Genomic DNA, 18952 nt, shown 5'->3' with positions numbered 1-18952 from the left:
ATCGAAGTATTAATAGGGGAAGGGAGGGAGACTTGATCCCCGTTTTATATTTGTTGTTATAACTTTTCTCCTACTGTGATTGTAGTAATTCTTTATAACCTATTAGTTGCAAAATTTATCTAGGTATTCGTTTATATTTCACAAAATGTGGATAACTGATTTAAAAAATATATATTTAACAAATTGTCAGGTAAGGGAAAAGTGATCAAGTCACCCCCAATGAGGGTGACTTGATCACTACATATGGGAGATTTGATTAGGGGGGATCCCACATATGTATGATAGTCATAATCATAAATAATACCTCTAGTTATTAAAAGAAAATATTTTATTGACCTTAAACTCTACATAATAATTTATACTTTTAATAAATAAATCAAGGCACATCATTCAACACTAAAATTGTGAAGAGACTTGCGGAAAAATGAACTCGCTTGCTCATAGACTTCAAAATTGGTTTAAGTAGATTCTTTGCAATCTGATATCTCGCTACATCACCTATGTCTTCGACTGCAGGCCATTGAAATGTCTTGTGGTCACGTTTTCTGGCAAATTTCACTTTAAATCTCTTTGCTGTCTGTTGCTGAATCTGCCCAACGCAACGATGTAGCTTCTTTTTGTGTGAAATAAAGTTGACAATTAATTATCCAATCATCTACCGTAAGCTCAAAGTCATCATCGCCGTCTGATTCGCACTCTGTTAAAAAAATCAGCTTCGAGGACTTGTCACTTAGGTTGTAAAGAGAATCAGGCGATGGAGGAACGGAAACATCATCTTCCGATGAACTTGAAGAATTTTGAATTTGTTTCAAATTTTTCTTAGTTTTTAAACTTATTTTTGCTTTTCAGATTTCCATTCTATTTTCTTTGTCCCCTTTATGTTCCCTGGCCATATATTCTGCCTCAATAGCCTATAGAAACTAACTATGGGAGATGTGATCCCTAGGGATCTAGTGTCCCATAGTAAACGTGATCAAGTGTCCCCAATACCAGTAAAATCAAAATTATTTATTTAAAACGGTAACTACAAACGAAATTAAAACAACTACTAACAGCAAATAAATCTTGAATATATACATATAGACTGAATAAATACAGCAATCACTCAACGTTATGTAAAAAGTAGATATTGAAGTCCAAAGATTTAGAAAAAACTTGTCTTAATTGTCAAAAAGAGTTCGGTCAGACGTGTTCTTTACTCCATTGATTTCGACAGCTCTCAATATACTCTGACGTCTATGGTATATGGCGGGCAGCCAGTGATACCAATATTGGAAGAATTTTTTTACACAATAACGAGTTCTTGGTGGGTGAACAAGTCTCCCAGGGGATCATGTCTCCCTCCCTTCCCCTACTTATTGTAATAATTACGTATAAACAGTGAAAACTGTATATCTCGCTCTAAAATTTAACACAGCCAAGCGAGGTGCTGTTACAACATAGCACTTATTGTAACAATTATAAATAACTTATTGTAATTTTTGCAATACGTGCAAATGTTTCGATACAAAAACTACCCTCGATAGCTGCCTATAGCATATAGTTTTGTGTATAGAATAGATGCGCTGGAAGCAGTTCTACTTTTTATCCAATTGCAGTTCTAGCGGGATACATTTGAAATTAAGTAACACGTGGTAGATAATGGCCTTATTTATGTAATTTCTCCGAGTGATATCCCTATTATTTTGAAGCGATAAAAATAACAGAAAGTGTTACCGTAAAATTCCACGCTTTTTTGACGAATCGGTTACCAAAATAATTGTGGACCGATTGCTAATATCTGCCAGGAATATTTTCCAATTAGTATGGAGATTCATTGCGAACGATTTTATATAAACTTTTGGTGGATTTTTTGTCGTTATTTCATTTCAGTTGGATGATTCAGTCATTTTAGAGATTTTAGATATAGTTTTTGGTAATTTATCTCGTAAGCGAATTGAATTAATAGTATTAAAAGATAATTAGAAGCAGGGCTCGAAATGGATCGGAGCGCACCGGAGCGCCGTTCTGGTTCATAAAATCCCCAAAGTTATCGCTCCGTCTTGTGGAAATATTAATTTGACTGTAGACTGAAGCCTGATATGCCATATTATAAACATTCTAAGACACTTATCTATATAAAATACACATTCAATTCAATTTCATTAATATTTTCGTAAAATTATCGGGCGCTCCGGTTCGTAAAAAAATCCATTTCGAGCGCTGAAAGTGGAAGTAGATATTTCTTTATTGACAAACCAATAAAGAGATTCTAACTAGTTTTTCCAACTGCCATAAATAAAAATATTCCAGATAAGAGAATAAGCCACTTGGCAGAAAAAAATCTAGATTGTCTTATAATAAATAAAAAATGTCTAGAAACAAGTACTTCAAAAAATAAGTAATAATATTGAACATTATTTTGCGAGTATAAAATATATTGAAGGAGAAAATAATTGTTTCCCAATTGATGAAAGTCATATCGGAAATGAATGGTTTTTACAAATGTTGGAGAACTGTCTAATAATGTGAAATAATGGTAGATTTTAACAGCTATGCCATTATGTCAATAGATTATTGTAATACTCAAATTTAACTGAAAATCCGAAATAACTTTTCATACAAAACAGAATTAACTGAAAATGAATTCAATTCTACTTAAAGATGGCTAAAAGTATTAAAAGAATGCATTGGCATCGTGTTCTTATATATTGTAAAAGTTTAAATGTCTAGCTAGTCGGGAAGTTAGTTAAAAATCGATTGTAAGATTTGCCTAGGACAAACAAGAATACGAGCTAATAAAAACTTTGTAATAAAATATATCATCCAAATTATTGTATAATCTATTCGAATGCCAACAGAATAGGCCAGTATTATCAGATGAAGTAAATTTAAAAAAATGAGTAGATTTAAGATAAATTAACTACTAATCAATCCTAACAAAAGGGGCGTCAATAAGGTCGATCGCGAAATAATTTTTGGTCGATCACTAAGAATATTTTATTTATTTATTCGTAATTTAGAAGTATAACGGGATTTTATTTATGATACACGACATGTCTATTATCCAAATTATCTAATTCTAACACCATAAAACAGATGGCAGTAATGCTACCAAATTATATAAAATTGTAGACACCGTACAATTGCCGGCCACAGACGGACAGTTCTCGTAACAGGTTGAACATGCCAGTTAATAACTATACAGTTATCTTTGGTAGATAATCTGCGGCGCCCATAGACGGACACTTTTCGACCTTTCAGATATGTGCCATGTTCAAACTGCCAGCGACCCCCCACTCCCGTGTTTTTGTAAAACTGTTGGAATTTCAACTAGCCGAAAGTTCTCGACTGACATTAGATGGCGGTAACGTAAAGTAGAATATACCGCACGATACAACTACGGCTGGTGTTGCTTGTTATAAAATACAAATTCATTTATTATTAAAAATATAATAATATTATGTACGCGGAGATCGCAAATATTATATTTTATTTATTTTTACGAGAGTAAAACAAAGTAATAGTTATTTATGTAAACATATTATTTTATACAATATAATATAAATGTTAAAAATTTAGAGAGCATTATAAATATTAAGTTATTGTGAAAATATAGACTAATTTTATTTATTGTATGTAGTGAATATTACAAATTATTAATTTAAGACGTTCACAACATAAATTAATATACCTAATTGTGAATGACAATGTCGCTAAATCTAAATAAAATCTAAGTATATATTTTAATAATATCATAGTAATTAATTATTATACTGATGATTGATGTAAATATAATTTTGTGGCTTATTGTATATAAAATCAATACCTTTATAAATATTACCGTTTTCTTACTTAATTAATACTGTCCATTAAAGGGAATAATTTATTCAAAAGAAAAGATTATATTTTATATTTACACGAATGTGTATAATATTGTTTCGGTGAATCGATAAAATACACAATCCACTAGCGAAATCATGATTCATTTTACCAACGTCATAGGTGTGTATTTATGTCAAATTATTCGTGTATCATCGTTCAAGTATACCCTACCTAAAACTAATTTAAACAATACCCCTGTGTATTATCTCCGCGAACATAACCTCCATAGTTTTTGACACTTGCTCTGCCACGGACAATAACTGTACGTATATGGGCACGTCTGTTGACAGTTCGACAGATTTAAATGGGGTAGTTAAACTGATCTGTGGTGTGTCCACTAACGTACAGTTATTGAACAGTTATTGTCTGTGCCATGTTCAAACTGCTACGAGAACTGTCCGTCTATGGGGGCCTAATGTAGGGTATTAAGTAAGTCGAGCTGTGTAGTATCCGGAAGCTCAAAATAAAATTTATCTACCTAATTAAAATAAAATAACTACAAGTATGTAAATAAAAAAATTCTATGTGCAACTCTTTATTTAATTTTCCAAGTAAGATTCTATCTTGGGTTAAAAATATACCTACTATACTTATAAATCCTTAATTTCAGAAAAAGTAGATCGCGGAGGATTTTTCTTCTCCAAACTAGAACTTATTTAATAATTAGTTGACACCCTTGATATATCATCATAATCAGCTAGGGGTCAATCCACTGCTATAAATATAATAAAGGCCTCCCCAAGCTTTTTCCAACTCTCTCGGTCCTGTGTCTTTCGCTGCCACGTATTTCCGCCAAACTTTACCAGTTCGTCAATCCAGCGGCTTTTAGGACGATCCTGTGGCCGTTTCGTGCCCCGTGGGTACCACTGGATGATGGCATTTGTCCAGCGGCCGTCCTTTGGGCGATCAATGTGCCCCACCCATCTCCATTTCAGCTGCTTGGCAACGTCTATTACATCACGTACTCCTGTCTGCTTCCTAACCCATTCGTTTCTCTTACGGTCTTTTCGCGTGATGCCCAACATACACCTCTCCATGCCTCGCTGTGTGACTCTTAGCTTTTGGAGATCTCTCGCGTGGAGGGTCCACGTCTCGCAGCCATACGTGAGCACGGATAGCACACATTGGTTGAACACCCTGATATATAAATGTATTATACTATTATGTCAAAGTTATAACTCATTCTTCTTGTTTGCTATTTGCTCGAACTATTGAAACCCCACCATGCTGTGTCATGATGCAATCCGATCTAGATGCTATTTTGAATAAACTTGAATCTTCCACCCCCAAAATATGCAATATTATTTAATTCAATTGTTCGTAGCATTTTCTATTGTTCCCATACACATTGTCTGGTATAATATTGAGTGGAGTTAGTGAGGTACCTAAAGGATTTGGGTGCATTGTATGATGATGTTCACTTTGATTCAGCATATTATTAACATCAGTAGGTACTAGAGCTAGCAAAATGCTTAGTTTTGTTAGAACGGTTTCAATACTGGTTTCAAAAATCCAAAAAAACGGTATTTTCGGTATTAAGAAAGTATACTTTCCGACCATGTCCGATCCTAATAAGATCGTTATGGGCCTCCAACAGAGTTTTTATTTTACGAAAAATGGATGTCAGCCACTTGCTCAACCTATAAGGTCCATACTATGACTCATACAAAAATTGAAAAACAATATGTGTACTTGTCAGAACCAGGATTTGAACCAGGGGTACACCACGCTACTGTATTACTAACTACTATATTGTTTGTTATTAAATTTATTGTATAAGTTTTATGCTGCCAAAACGCAAATATATTAACTAAAACCAACAAAAGTTAAATAACATCAAAACAAAATCCCTCAAATATACTTATTGAATAAAATTGTCGCAATGAATTAACATTTTTCGAAAATGAAAACATTCGTTGCAAATATTTTTAAATATTTTCTATTCTAAATTTTCAAATATTATGATCTATACAATATATTTACAAAGGTCAATATAATAAATGTATGTGGGTACTTTTGGTTGCTATAAAATAGTGTTTTAAATAGATTTTATATAGTTATGTTTATTGATAGAAACTTCTTTTTGTCTATAATATGTTTTGATGAATAGGTACCGGTATTCGATAAGAAATACCGATATTTTAATCCCTAATGTATGATATTCTTGAATAAACCTGCATTATTTTGAGTCTTCACAGTTTCGTCCATGTATTGAAGTTGGACCGAGTCCGTAATGGATATCTAAGATTTTTGTATTATTTAAGGACATACGGATTCTTTGAAACCCAAAAGAATTTCCCTATTCGTTTTCTTCTGGGTATGCTATCAATGCAACACTTGCCCACCCTAAGAGTGATTGCTCTTTTTAGGGCATTTATTTTTACTTCTTCGTGGGTTCATTTACAATTCGTCTATTCTGGCAACTATTATTTTTTTATGTTCCCGCCAATATCACTCATAACTCTGCGGTTTTGATGATACACCGTCGCAGGATGGATGAAATGTTTCGTGATGCTGTGTATCGTGCGATTAATACTTTGGACGCGGAAGACGCACACGGTGCGTAATGACCAGGCGGCCAATCGATGTAATTAACGTGCATTTTAAAGGGGGCAATTAAAATCTCATTATCTATTCAGCAGCGAAAGCGTTAACCTATTTGATAGCACCATAAAGGTTACTTAACGTTTTTAGAACTGTAATAATATGTTTGTGGACGTTTTAACGATAGGTTAATTTTATAATACTTTTCATTATTTTATTTTATTATTTAAATCTTACCTTATCGTAATAGATTTTTGGGTTTCCACCGTGTGTCCTTCTTCCTTCTTTACTCGACGTTTCGGTCTCGTTGTAGAGGCCATTATCAAGATATGATATGTTGATATGGTTAGCCAGAAACGTCGAGTAAAGAAGGAAGAAGGACACACGGTGGAAACCCAAAAATCTACTACGATAACAAACAACCGTGAAAGCCTTAAACATTATCTAAATCTTACATTCTCTTCTTCTTTCGTGTTTTATATTAGTAATTAAGTATTTTTATTAATTTCATGATTTTTTTTTTATAGTTACTGTTTTTATAGTTACTGTTTATAATTTTGTATTGTATATTATGGCGCATTGGCCAATGAACTCTTTTCTAATAAAAAATATTGCAAAATATGCATTCATTTTAAGCACAGTTCAGACATGGCGATTTTATGGCGGGGGCACGTACTTTAACCGGATAGGAAGGCCAGTGTAGCTGATCATTCATTTCATGATGCTCATATACAATTGCGTTATGTTTAGAAAGTTAATTTATTTTTGTCAGATAAGTTGTGATACAAGACAGACAAATACTCGTTTAGTATTAAGGTAGTAGTAAGGCTGCCAACAGATGACCATTGCTACATATAACGCAAGAACATTGTCCAGCGATGCCAAACTTGTAGAGTTTCAAGAAGAGCTCCGGAATATCCACTGGGATGTTGTCGGACTCAGCGAAGTAAGGCGTAAAGGTGAGAGTATTATTACTTTACAAAGCGGACATGTGCTGTACTCCAAAGGAACCGATTAAGGACGCACGAGCGGTGTTGGATTTGTTGTCAACAAAGCCTGGAGGGACCGCATAGTCGAGTTCAACTGCATTTCTGACAGGGTCGCAAGCGTGATACTTAAAATCAATGCTAGGTACCGCATTCAGATTTTGCAAGTATATGCTCCGACACAGAGCTATCCTGATGAAAAAGTGGAAGAGTTTTACGAGGAAATAACATCCTTGAAAAATAAAAGTAAATGCCACTTCAACATCATAATGGGAGATTTCAATGCACGTATTGGATCATACCAAAGAGATGACGTAGCGGTCGGACATTTCGGACATGGCTCAAGGGATGGTAGAGGGGACATGCTTGTGGAGTTTGCTGAAACCAACAATCTTCACATCATGAATTCCTTTTTTCAACATAAACCTACACGTAAATGGACGTGGAGAAGCCCGACAGGAAGGACCAGCGAAATCGATTACATCCTCGCTGACAGAAAATATACATTTTTAAACTGTAAGGTGATCAATCAGTTTAACACCGGCAGTGATCACCGGATGGTGAGATGTAAGATAAGATTGAACGTCAAATCAGAAAGATCCAAACTGCAGAAGAAGTCAAATGCTCGCGTATACATGCAGAACAATACTGAATTCCAAAATGAACTCAAAAATGCACTATCGGCTTTCTTAGATGAGAACGAAACCGTTTCCCTATCCAACGCGGAGGATATAACGAATATTATTCTACAATGTGCAGAAAAAACAGGCGTAAAAAGCTCAGAAGTTACACCTTCCACCAAGCTTTCGAAGGCAACATTGAATCTTATGGAGCAGAGAAGGAAAACCAAGAGCGATAGACAGGCGCAAAACGATATGGAGTTTTCATCACTTTGCAAAACCCTCCGAAGGAAGATTAGAGAAGACCTTCGTAAATTCAATGTAAACCTCATACAAGCAATTGTGAAAGCAAGCAGAAGTTTAAACAAAAACAAGCAATGCTTGTCGATAGGAAAACGTCAAATCACAGCACTAAAAGCAAAAGATGGTTCTATCGTCAGAAATTGGGAACACTTGTTAAGCCGAGTTGAAGAGTTCTACAGCGATCTCTACAGTGATGACACTGACAATACGACTATAGACTTAGATCTTCAGAGAAATGGAAATTCGGAAGACCATACTCCCGAAATTACATCCTGGGAAGTAACCCATGCTTTAAATTACATGAAAAGTGGGAAAACCCCCGGGGAAGACGGTTTAACGATATATATCCTCAAAAAAGCAGGAAAGGATGCAAATGAAGTACTTGCACAATTGTTCACAGCCTGCATATGCAAAGAGGATGTCCCAGAGGTATGGAAAAATGCCAGCATTGTCATTCTTCACAAAAAAGGTGACAGAGAAGACCTAGCAAATTATCGTCCAATAAGTCTACTCCCTATTCTCTACAAGACGTTCACAAAAATTCTCTCAAACCGTCTGCAAAATGTACTAGACGAGAACCAACCGAGAGAACAAGCCGGATTTAGAGGAGGATACAGCACTATGGACCATATCCAAGTCGTCAGAGAAATCATAGAGCGGTACCAGGAATACAAACTGCCACTATGCATGGGTTTTATAGACTATGAGAAGGCGTTTGATTCGATAAAGAAATGTTCAATACTCGACGCACTCAGAAAACAAGGAATCCCTGGACGCTATATAAATATTTTCAATAATATATACAGTAGCGCAACAGCATCTGTAAATCTCCATAAACCATCGCGCAGATTTCCTATCAGCAAAGGAGTCCGACAAGGTGATACAATCTCACCTAAACTATTTACAGCTACCCTTGATGACTTATTCAGGCAACTTGACTGGAATGACAAAGGGATCCCCATAAATGGAGAATACCTGAGTCATCTGCGCTTTGCCGATGACATAGTAATTTTCTCGCAAGACTCAGAAGACCTCCAAAGCAGAATGCAGGAACTCGCTGAAGTAAGCAACAAAGTAGGTTTGAAAATAAATGTAACAAAGACGAAAGTCATGTTCAACTGCTTTGCAGGCCAAAAAGAGATCCTCATCAATGGCACTCAGCTCGAACAGGTGAAAAGCTACATCTATCTGGGACAACAAGTATCTATAGATGGATGTATATTTGATGAAATTGTTCGCAGAGTAAAGCTAGGCTGGAGTGCTTTTGGCCGCCTGAATAATGTCTTCAAAAGTGACCTTCCACTGTGCCTAAAGCGCAAAGTGTTCAACCAGTGTGTGCTTCCCGTGATGACATATGCGTGTGAAACATGGACCCTAAGTAAAAGAGAGATCCAGAAACTTAGAGTAGCACAACGTGGTATGGAGAGGTGCATGCTGGGCATAACGCGAAAGGACAAAAAGAGGAATGAGTGGATAAGGAAGCAGACAAGGGTTTGCGATGTAATAGAGTTTATTAAAAGCCTTAAATGGAGATGGGCTGGACACATAGCTCGAAGAAGAGACAATCGTTGGACAAATCTAGTCATCCAGTGGTATCCAAGAAGTACAAAACGTCCACAAGGTAGACCTAGAGGCCGCTGGATCGATGAAATGATAAAGTTCTGCGGAAGTACGTGGCAACGCAATGCACAGGACCGAGAGAAGTGGAAGCAACTTGAAGAGGCCTTCATCCAGCAGTGGATAGATTCAGGCTGATGATGATGATGATGATTTGCCAGTAGGATATATTAACACGTAATTATGAGAAATAACAAAGCCACCGTCTTTGATCGTCTGTTGATCAAACACACATTGAAAAAAAGAATTTTTATAATTTCAAACTGTTTATAATTTTATATTATATGTTATTGTCTTGGCACATTGGCCAATACGTGTAATGACATAATACACTTTTAAAATAAATAAAAATAAATGTTTGAAAATATTCATAACGGCCTACAGTGGCGGCTTGGATGGGGCGCTAAAAATGCTCATTACAGGTCTGAGTACAACGGTCGATGCAGAATCTGTAATTTGCTGCGTTGCAGTCATTGATATACTACTGGATGAATCATATGCTTCTTAAAATGACGCCCGATTTTCAGCGACTTGGCCAGTGTTAAAACTTACTGTTTTAATATCAGCGGACTTAACTCGATATAAGCTCACTTAATATTTGTCTCGAAAACGACCTGGCAATAATTATGAGTAAGCCCGATCTAGCTTGCATCTTACTCTAACTAATAGTCAGCGCATGACGACTTGCTCTGTCCGCTCAGATATGAATTTTTGGTAGCCTGCAAACTTTGGGTTGCAGACACCCTAGGGTCACTATTCCAAGAACGCAAATTTAGTTTTACAGCCAGGGCAATACGGGTAAAATTCGGGAACCCATGTTAACGGTCTTAACGCATTATACCTACAAGGAAATATTATAAGACGATATTCGTAATATCTTCTTTTGTGGTACATTTTTAAAATTACACTTGTATGGGAACTCCTCATCTAGTAGTATATCAATGGTTGCAATATAAAATTATATCGTAATACGAAATTTTTCAAATATTTTCGAAGTTCCCAATCAAGTTAATAAATACGTCGTTCACATAGCAAGAAAGAATTTAATAACAGAACATAATATGTTATCGTTATTCCAGGTAGAGTCTAGACTAGGTAATAATATTATACAGGCTGATCCAGAGTAGGGAATCCAATCCCGAGCCACAATCATGAGATTGGCTTTTTTTTCAAAAGTTAATATAAAGTTTTATATACATACACAAATAACGTTGATAAAATCGATCAAAAATAAATCTAGTATAATTTATAGGTACTACTTAAGACATTTATTGTTAATATTGTGTAAGTTCAATCTATGTGTACTTGCTAGACTCAGGATTCGAACCTGGGACCCACGGCATTATAGTCCAAGTGGCTGACATCCATTTCTCGTAAAAAAACAAAATCTGTCAATACAAACCTCTACTCTGTGGATGCCCATAATATGATCCTATTAGGATCGGACATGGCCGAAAGAAGAAAAGTAGTTCAATTTTTTAAATACGAAGGTTTAATGGAGTAAATAATATTGTTATATAAATAATAATGTGAAAGTATAACAGTTTTATTTATTTATGAAAAGATAATATATTAAGATTATTTTTAATGTATTTATATGTTATTGAAAGTATTTTTTCTGTTATATTTTCGTTTTTATTTTGTTTTCCATAAAAATTGATAAAAAAATCAATCCCAAAAGATTCGGGATTATGTTTACCAATCTCGGGATTCATAGGTATCGAAAATAGTTCGGAATCCCTACGTTTCACTGTAGGACAAAGTCAGATGTTCGTTAGCAACATAAATTCGTTGATATTTTCCATTACATTGCAAGCAGTGGTTGCCTACTATATGCTGAAGAAGAAAAACATGAAATCAAATTTGCCTAAATATAAAAATAAACCTGCAAAATACCAAAATACCTATTTTGTTCAAATTTATACACTTTAAATCGTTCCCCTCATCCCTCATGTCGAGGTTGTTATCTTGAAATCACGTTTTGAAAATTCAAAGGGTCAATCTCGAATCTCAAGAAATGTATTTAACAAAATCCATTTTAAAAAATCGTCATTAAACTATGACATAAAAATTGTTGGTTAAAGAAAATTGGCTGGGAAATCTAAAAAAAACTTTGATGCTAAACGATTTCCTAGTGAACAATTTTTTTTGGACAAAATATCTACTTATGAAAAATGCTCTCAAATTTGATACCGAAAGACATTATTCATAAACAAATTTTCTAAAACAAAAAAGAAATTTTCATCAAGAAGAACTACCTATATTGATTAAAATATCGATTTCTTGAGATTTATGAGAATTCTCGAGAATTTTTGTATCACGAAAAATGAAAAAGTTGATAAATCACAAGCTCTACCCAGCACTCTTACGTTTATCTTTAAACAAGGTAAGGTCATTTTGTATGTAAATGATAAATAATTTAAACACCGTTGACATTTTAATAAAATCATGATTTTAAAATTGGCATATTATATACCAGTAGCGAAGGGTACTATTAAGATCCTCCATAAACAGTGCACGTAAAACTTTGTTAGTTATACGTATTGGTTTTTATTGACCTAAGACTACAATTTACAGACGGTATTAGTTTTTAAAAATCAATTAAACCCTGCCTAAACCAAATCATAATAGTTTTGGTATACTTTGGGCGATACGAAAAAATTATGCACACTTTTACATTCATATTTATTTGTTTTCGTTGGATTAAGAATACATATTACACATATTAATGGTTAATTTTTTTTAATCTTTAAGCCCTGCCCAAGCCAAACTACAATAGATAAAAAAAATATTCAAACTCTAAAATATCCAATGTTACGTTTGATTTAATTGCATAATTTTAGATATTTAATAGATAGACGAGTATTTTTTGACTATTATTTATTATGCTTTAGTTTCACGGGGTTTAATTGAATTTTGAAAGTAACCAACACGGTCTGTAAATTGAACTTTTATTTCAATGAAAACAAATACGTATGACCGACAAACTTTACTGTGCACTATTTATGGCTGATATTAACAGCCTACCTCCACCCTTCGCCACTGGTATATACATAGTATATACCAGTATTAATCATAGGACATAGTTTATTTTATTTTTACATTTACCAATGACTTTACTATAGATAGACCGTATCAAGAAGTAATTTATTCACTAAGGTCCATAAAACACAAAGTTGGTTCTGAATATAAAAGCTCCAAAATGGTATGCTCTAGAGCAGCGATTTCGAAACTGGAGGCGCACACTTATTAACACAATTAATGTAGCCACAGGTTTGCATTTTGCAAATGCATAGTTTATAAAATGGCCGCTAGTTATAAACTACATAAAAAACAGTTCTTGCAAACCTATCTGAAAATATAGAGACTAATTTTATAAAACTTCACTGCTATACTATTGTGAAACGCGCTGGCTATATCGTGAAAAAATGAAATAAAATGGTCAAATCATAATGTTGAAATTTGAGGCAAATTTGCTTAGGAACGATAATAATTTTGTTGTTAAACTTGTCTACCTATTTGGTTGAATATTGGTTGAAAAGTGAATAAATCAATACAGAGACCACTAATGAATTCTCTGACTTAAAAAGACAAAATGAAGGCATTCATAAAAAATGGACCATACGAAATCAAAATTACAAAAAAAAGGTCGCCATGTTTCCACTTTTAAATGATTTCTGCGCCATATATTATATTGAAGCAAACAAAAATCTAGTAACTGAGTTCTTGGTTAATTTGCTAATGCAATTTTCACATTAATTTATTAATAGTAAAAAAATTTGCATACTTTCTTTCACGGCTGTTAAATATTTTAAATATGTGGTTGCGCGATGCAATATGCTGTGATACGATTATTGATTACTTAAATGATAACTATGTGTATAATTTAGAAAACTCTACATTAGAGCACCACACTGCCCTTAATCTGAACAAGAGGTAGGTCATTGGTGGGTCTGCCAAAGATCCTGACCTGGAGGACCGCTTCAGGATGTCGGGCCTATGATAGAATCCATTGGTCAATGAATGATGATGAATTTGGATTGAGTACTATTAAAATTGGTTGTGTTTATAAACAAGCACATTCATCGCATGAAAAGCAAATTAATTTAAAAATGAATATAATATAAGTAGTAAAACCTTGTTCATTTTTATAATTACATTACATTGTTGTCTATTTAAAATGTGTATTATTTAATGAAATAAAAGGGGGAGGCGCTAAGATTAGATTTTTTTAAAGGGAGGCGTAGTAACATAAAGTTTGGAAACCACTGCTCTAAAGTCTAGAGCAGTGTTTCATAACCGGTGCCAAATGTCTAACCTAAAAGCTCCAATAAAATCTTCAAAATCCATGCATTGTGTCATTGTTCTTAAAATAGATTAATGGTTTTACCTGACGAAATCAACAACGATCAGACGTTTCATTTGCACTTAAATATTGTTGTTCAACACTTAAGGACTTTTATTACAAGACTTAATCACAAATTACCGCGATAATTAATAATCCATTTATGAAATACATAAATTTTTGTGCAGTTAATTCTTGAGAGAAAGTAAGCCTAATCGATTTGATCAATTCTTGTCTCGCAATAAAGTTACAAAATTTGTTTATAAAATGACTCATAGATGTAGATCAATTGGGGAAATGTGTAAAAACCAAGTAAAAGGTGATTTTAAATATTTTTTTTATTAAATTACTTTGCTTTTGATTTTTGTAGAACCAAAATGCTTCTTTTATTTATTGAATTAATATTATTTGATAATTACATTACAATTGAATATTTTATATCTTCAATATTTTTAAGTATTATACAAAGTAATTTTTTAAAATTTTATATGATGATTTTTACTATGACTACCTACCTAATTAACTGCATTTGTAGTACAAGTGATTATTTTTTTTGTCCTAAACTAAATAGTCCTGAAATGAAAATTCAATTGTCTTAATCCTATTATATACATAAAAAAAATAAACGTTATTATGTAAAATTTTACATGATGGAACCATTTAAGTACGCACTTTTCTAAACACAAAAATGGCTCTACTGTAAAATGTTGTTTTTGCAGTAATAATATATAATAAAAAATTTAAATCAATATCAGGTTCAATATTAGAAATGGTAATTTGTAGGGAATTTTACAAAGTTTCTGTTGAAAGGCATGACTTGTGACTATTTTTAATAAGGGTAATGACACAAATACGGCGCACAGATATGTTTTTGCAAAAGGAATTATGATTACCAATGCTGATTTCGCAATAGGAATGGACGAACACTCTTGCTGTCGCCTTACTATCCAAATTTCTGAAATACCGTTTTCATTAAATTCAACCTTGATCAATTATTCTTCTGATTTAGTAAATGGCGTCATTCTTCAATTGTATTTTTGATTCTCGAGTTCGTGAAAATCGTGGTGATTCCGCAATGTGATCAAGTATGACATTTTTTTATTGAAATCGTGATCGAGTGTTATTTAATTGATTGAAAAAAACTCATTCAAGTATGATAACATGTCCATGAATCCTTGACTAATACCTCGTTTTAAGCCTTCCTTTATCTAACTCAAGTTAATAATATTGAAATAAAAGCTAGGTACCTACAGCCAAAATATTATTTGTGCACTGACGAAATGGCATATAGGTCATACATACATACGCTAGTCGTCTCAGACGAAAAGATGACATACGCATAATTCACATGCTACTGGCGAAGGGTGGAGGTAGGTTGCTAAGATCCGACATAAATAGTGGACACTAAACTTTCTCAGTCATACGTATTTGTTTTTAATGAACTAAGACTACAACGAGCAAAAAGTGTTGGTTAGTTTTTAAAAATCAGTTAAACCCTGCGTAAATCAAGCCATAATAAATAACTGTCAAAATAGGAATATATCTATAAAATCTAAAATTATGCCATTAAATTATTCATAATTTTAGATGTTTTATAGATAGAAGAATATTTTTTATGTATTATGGTTTGGTTTATCCACGGTTTAATGATTTTTTAAAAACTAATTAACACCATCTGTAATTTATGTACCTATTCCTAATTCAAGGAAAACAAACAAGTAGGTATAACTGAAAAAGTGTGCACTATTTTTGTCAGATCGCCCACATCATATTATCATAACTATTATGGTTTGGCATAGGCAGGGTTAAATTATTTTTTAAAACTAACCAACACTGCACACTGTAGTCTTAGTTCAATGAAAACAAATGACTGACAAAGTTTAGTGCGGACTATTTATGTCGGATCTTAACAGCCCACCTCCACCCTTGCCTACTGAAACGTGCATATTGCATTGTCTTTTCGGTCAATCTAAAAATTTTAATAAAAATGTCGTATGAAGTGGTATAATTGTAAAAAATATACATAAATAAATATTTGTAGTTCTGCTCAAACATTTCCTGGCTTCCAGTAGAAGCCATACGGCCCCCAAGTGGGCTCAATCCATGAGTCTGGGAAGCACCGATCTAGACTACATTGTTATTCGAACGGAAAAAATAGAAGCCATTGTCCTTAAAGTACCAGCCCATCTATTCTATACACAAGACTGATTTCGGCCTCAACGGCAGCTATGTAGGGTAGGTTTGTATCGAAGTATTATAGATCTACCATCATAAATTGGCATTTCAGCGAGGGCGCTAGTATGACATTGAGAATATTACCATAACCATAATTTTTTATTGGTAGTAGATTTCTGTACAAATATTATGCAATCCATAATTCGAGAAACATGTTGTAAAATTAAATGGCATTTGTAACAAATTTATCCTCGATAGACAATTTTAGTTTCAAATTCGACCGGCTGCCAACTTACGATGGTAGATCTTTAACACTTATTGTAACAAATACAATATTAGTTAGCCATCAGAACCATCAAAACTGTCTATATCGCTCTAAAATTTATCACAGCCAAGAGAGGAGCTGTTAAAACATAGCACTTATTGTAATTGTTACAATAAGTTCTAATACTTGGATACTTTCCTACTCTAGATAGCGGCAGATAGATGGGCAGGTAGACAAAAATATAAGCGGCCGTCCGCAGTCCGCATTCAGGATACTAATGTTAGAGATCCATATTAATAGCATAGACACAATGTTAAAATTCGATCACCATCTCCTACTTGCCAGAACTCGTCCGTCAATCACTACGTAAACTCGATTTGACATTAATACACACATCAATCAGACTGAAAAAAATCTATAGTTATATTGTTCTAAACATTGTTATTGATTAACTTCTTAATTTACATAGGTATTAGAAAATGAGAGTTTTCACAGTTATTTTCTTATTTTATTTAATCAAATTCCTAGAAGTAAACGTAAAATTTGTGTTGTTTTCACCACTATATTATTTTATGCACCGTTAAAAAGAAAATTCGGTTAGGTACATGTTCAAACACGCGCGTTAACATCATTTTACTCCCTACTTTCATTATAGTTTGTCAATTTATGGCTACGGCCGTATTTTGTAGCTTAACTACTGGGGAATGCCAAAAGAAATGGCGTATTTCAAAAAAACACTACCTTATTCTTAGGTCAATAATTATTATAAAGCAATCATTATTCGTAGGATGTTTATTACACTTGAATGGTCAAAGACATAGCTTATAATTAGTATCTTTATAATTATCTTCAAATGTGTTAATCTCGCCCATTTTTTGAATAATAAAATGCCTAATTCTTGTCAAATTTGGGATCACAGAGATTATCAATATAATTTTTTATCGTAAATATTTCACTATAATAATGTCGACATAAATAATTGTACTGATGGTTTTATAAATGCGTTTAAAAATTAATAAATGTAAAAGTTTTAACACCACTGCACATGCATGTACTGAAATTTGACTATAATCTAAATCAGTGCTCCGAAACCTTTTCCCACCCACGGCACACCAAAGGTCTTCCCAGAATTCTGCGGCACACCACACGTAAAACAATTTATACACCAAAACATGGACCCCACATCCTGAAGGAGGACCCCAAGCCAAGATCTTTGGCGGGGCCCCCTACCTATAGCTAAGGTTAAAGACAGCGTGATACTCTAAAATAGCATTTTTAAAATAGTGATAGAGGTAAAATTAATGGTATTGATTTTATGTTTAGCAATTTTTCGTATGGTTGTTATTATTATTAATATAATTATGGTTAGTTGTCGGGTTAGGAATTAGTTATTTGTCGAGTATTGACACAATAATAATAAATTGTATCCTACAATAAGATGTTTTAAAATATTAATACTAGCTTAGTAAAGTAGCACCGCAGGCAACTTTTTTTTGACTCGATAATGGGAGCTGAACTGCGATAGGTTTGTCGGAAATCTGAGGATATTTTTTATTAACCGAAATCTAGAAAATAACCAGTGGAACATCGGCGAAGTCCAGTTTTAGCGTCCCGTCATTTATCAATTCAACAAATTCCTCTCGAATTTATAGGAAAAGCGCTTCTATAGAATTTTTGGCATTGGTTGCAAAAGGGTTTCGTATCCAGTCGCATTGATTGTATGAAAGTACTGATGAAATTTCTTTTGCAGCAAAGTTAAATGTTTTTGAGGCGGATCCAAAATATATTGCTTTTTTTAAATTGTGGTCTGGTAGGTCATTTGGCACATTTGTAGAGATCCTTGTCTTAAGGCCATGCATTAGTTGAGGCACGGTCTAAAAAGATCGTTGCTAGGCGATGCGCGGATTGCGGGTGGCGGGTGAAAATGACGCCTGTCAAACGAAATATTATTTGTTATATAAATCCAACATACGTCCATTTTATGTTCTGTTTATTGTTCTATTAATAACAATAATAATATATTCATTGACATGTTTTCTTTTTAAAGTAAATGGGTAACGTTTTTAGTCATCTTTACACGATTTTAGAATTAATTGACCCGTCGCCATCACGCAGCAAAGTGACGTGTTCCTGGGTCAACATTCTCTCATTGAATGGCAGCGAGTCCAAAATTTCGTCGCGCGTACAGTTGAAAATTATTTGGCGTTTCACTGATGCGTCACCTTAACTCCTT

The sequence above is a fragment of the Rhyacophila brunnea genome, unplaced genomic scaffold (assembly GCF_057557595.1).
Source record: "Rhyacophila brunnea isolate RB1 unplaced genomic scaffold, BYU_Rbru_1.0 scaffold_9, whole genome shotgun sequence".
In the NCBI taxonomy this organism is placed as follows: domain Eukaryota; kingdom Metazoa; phylum Arthropoda; class Insecta; order Trichoptera; family Rhyacophilidae; genus Rhyacophila; species Rhyacophila brunnea.
This window is presented reverse-complemented; position numbering follows the sequence as displayed.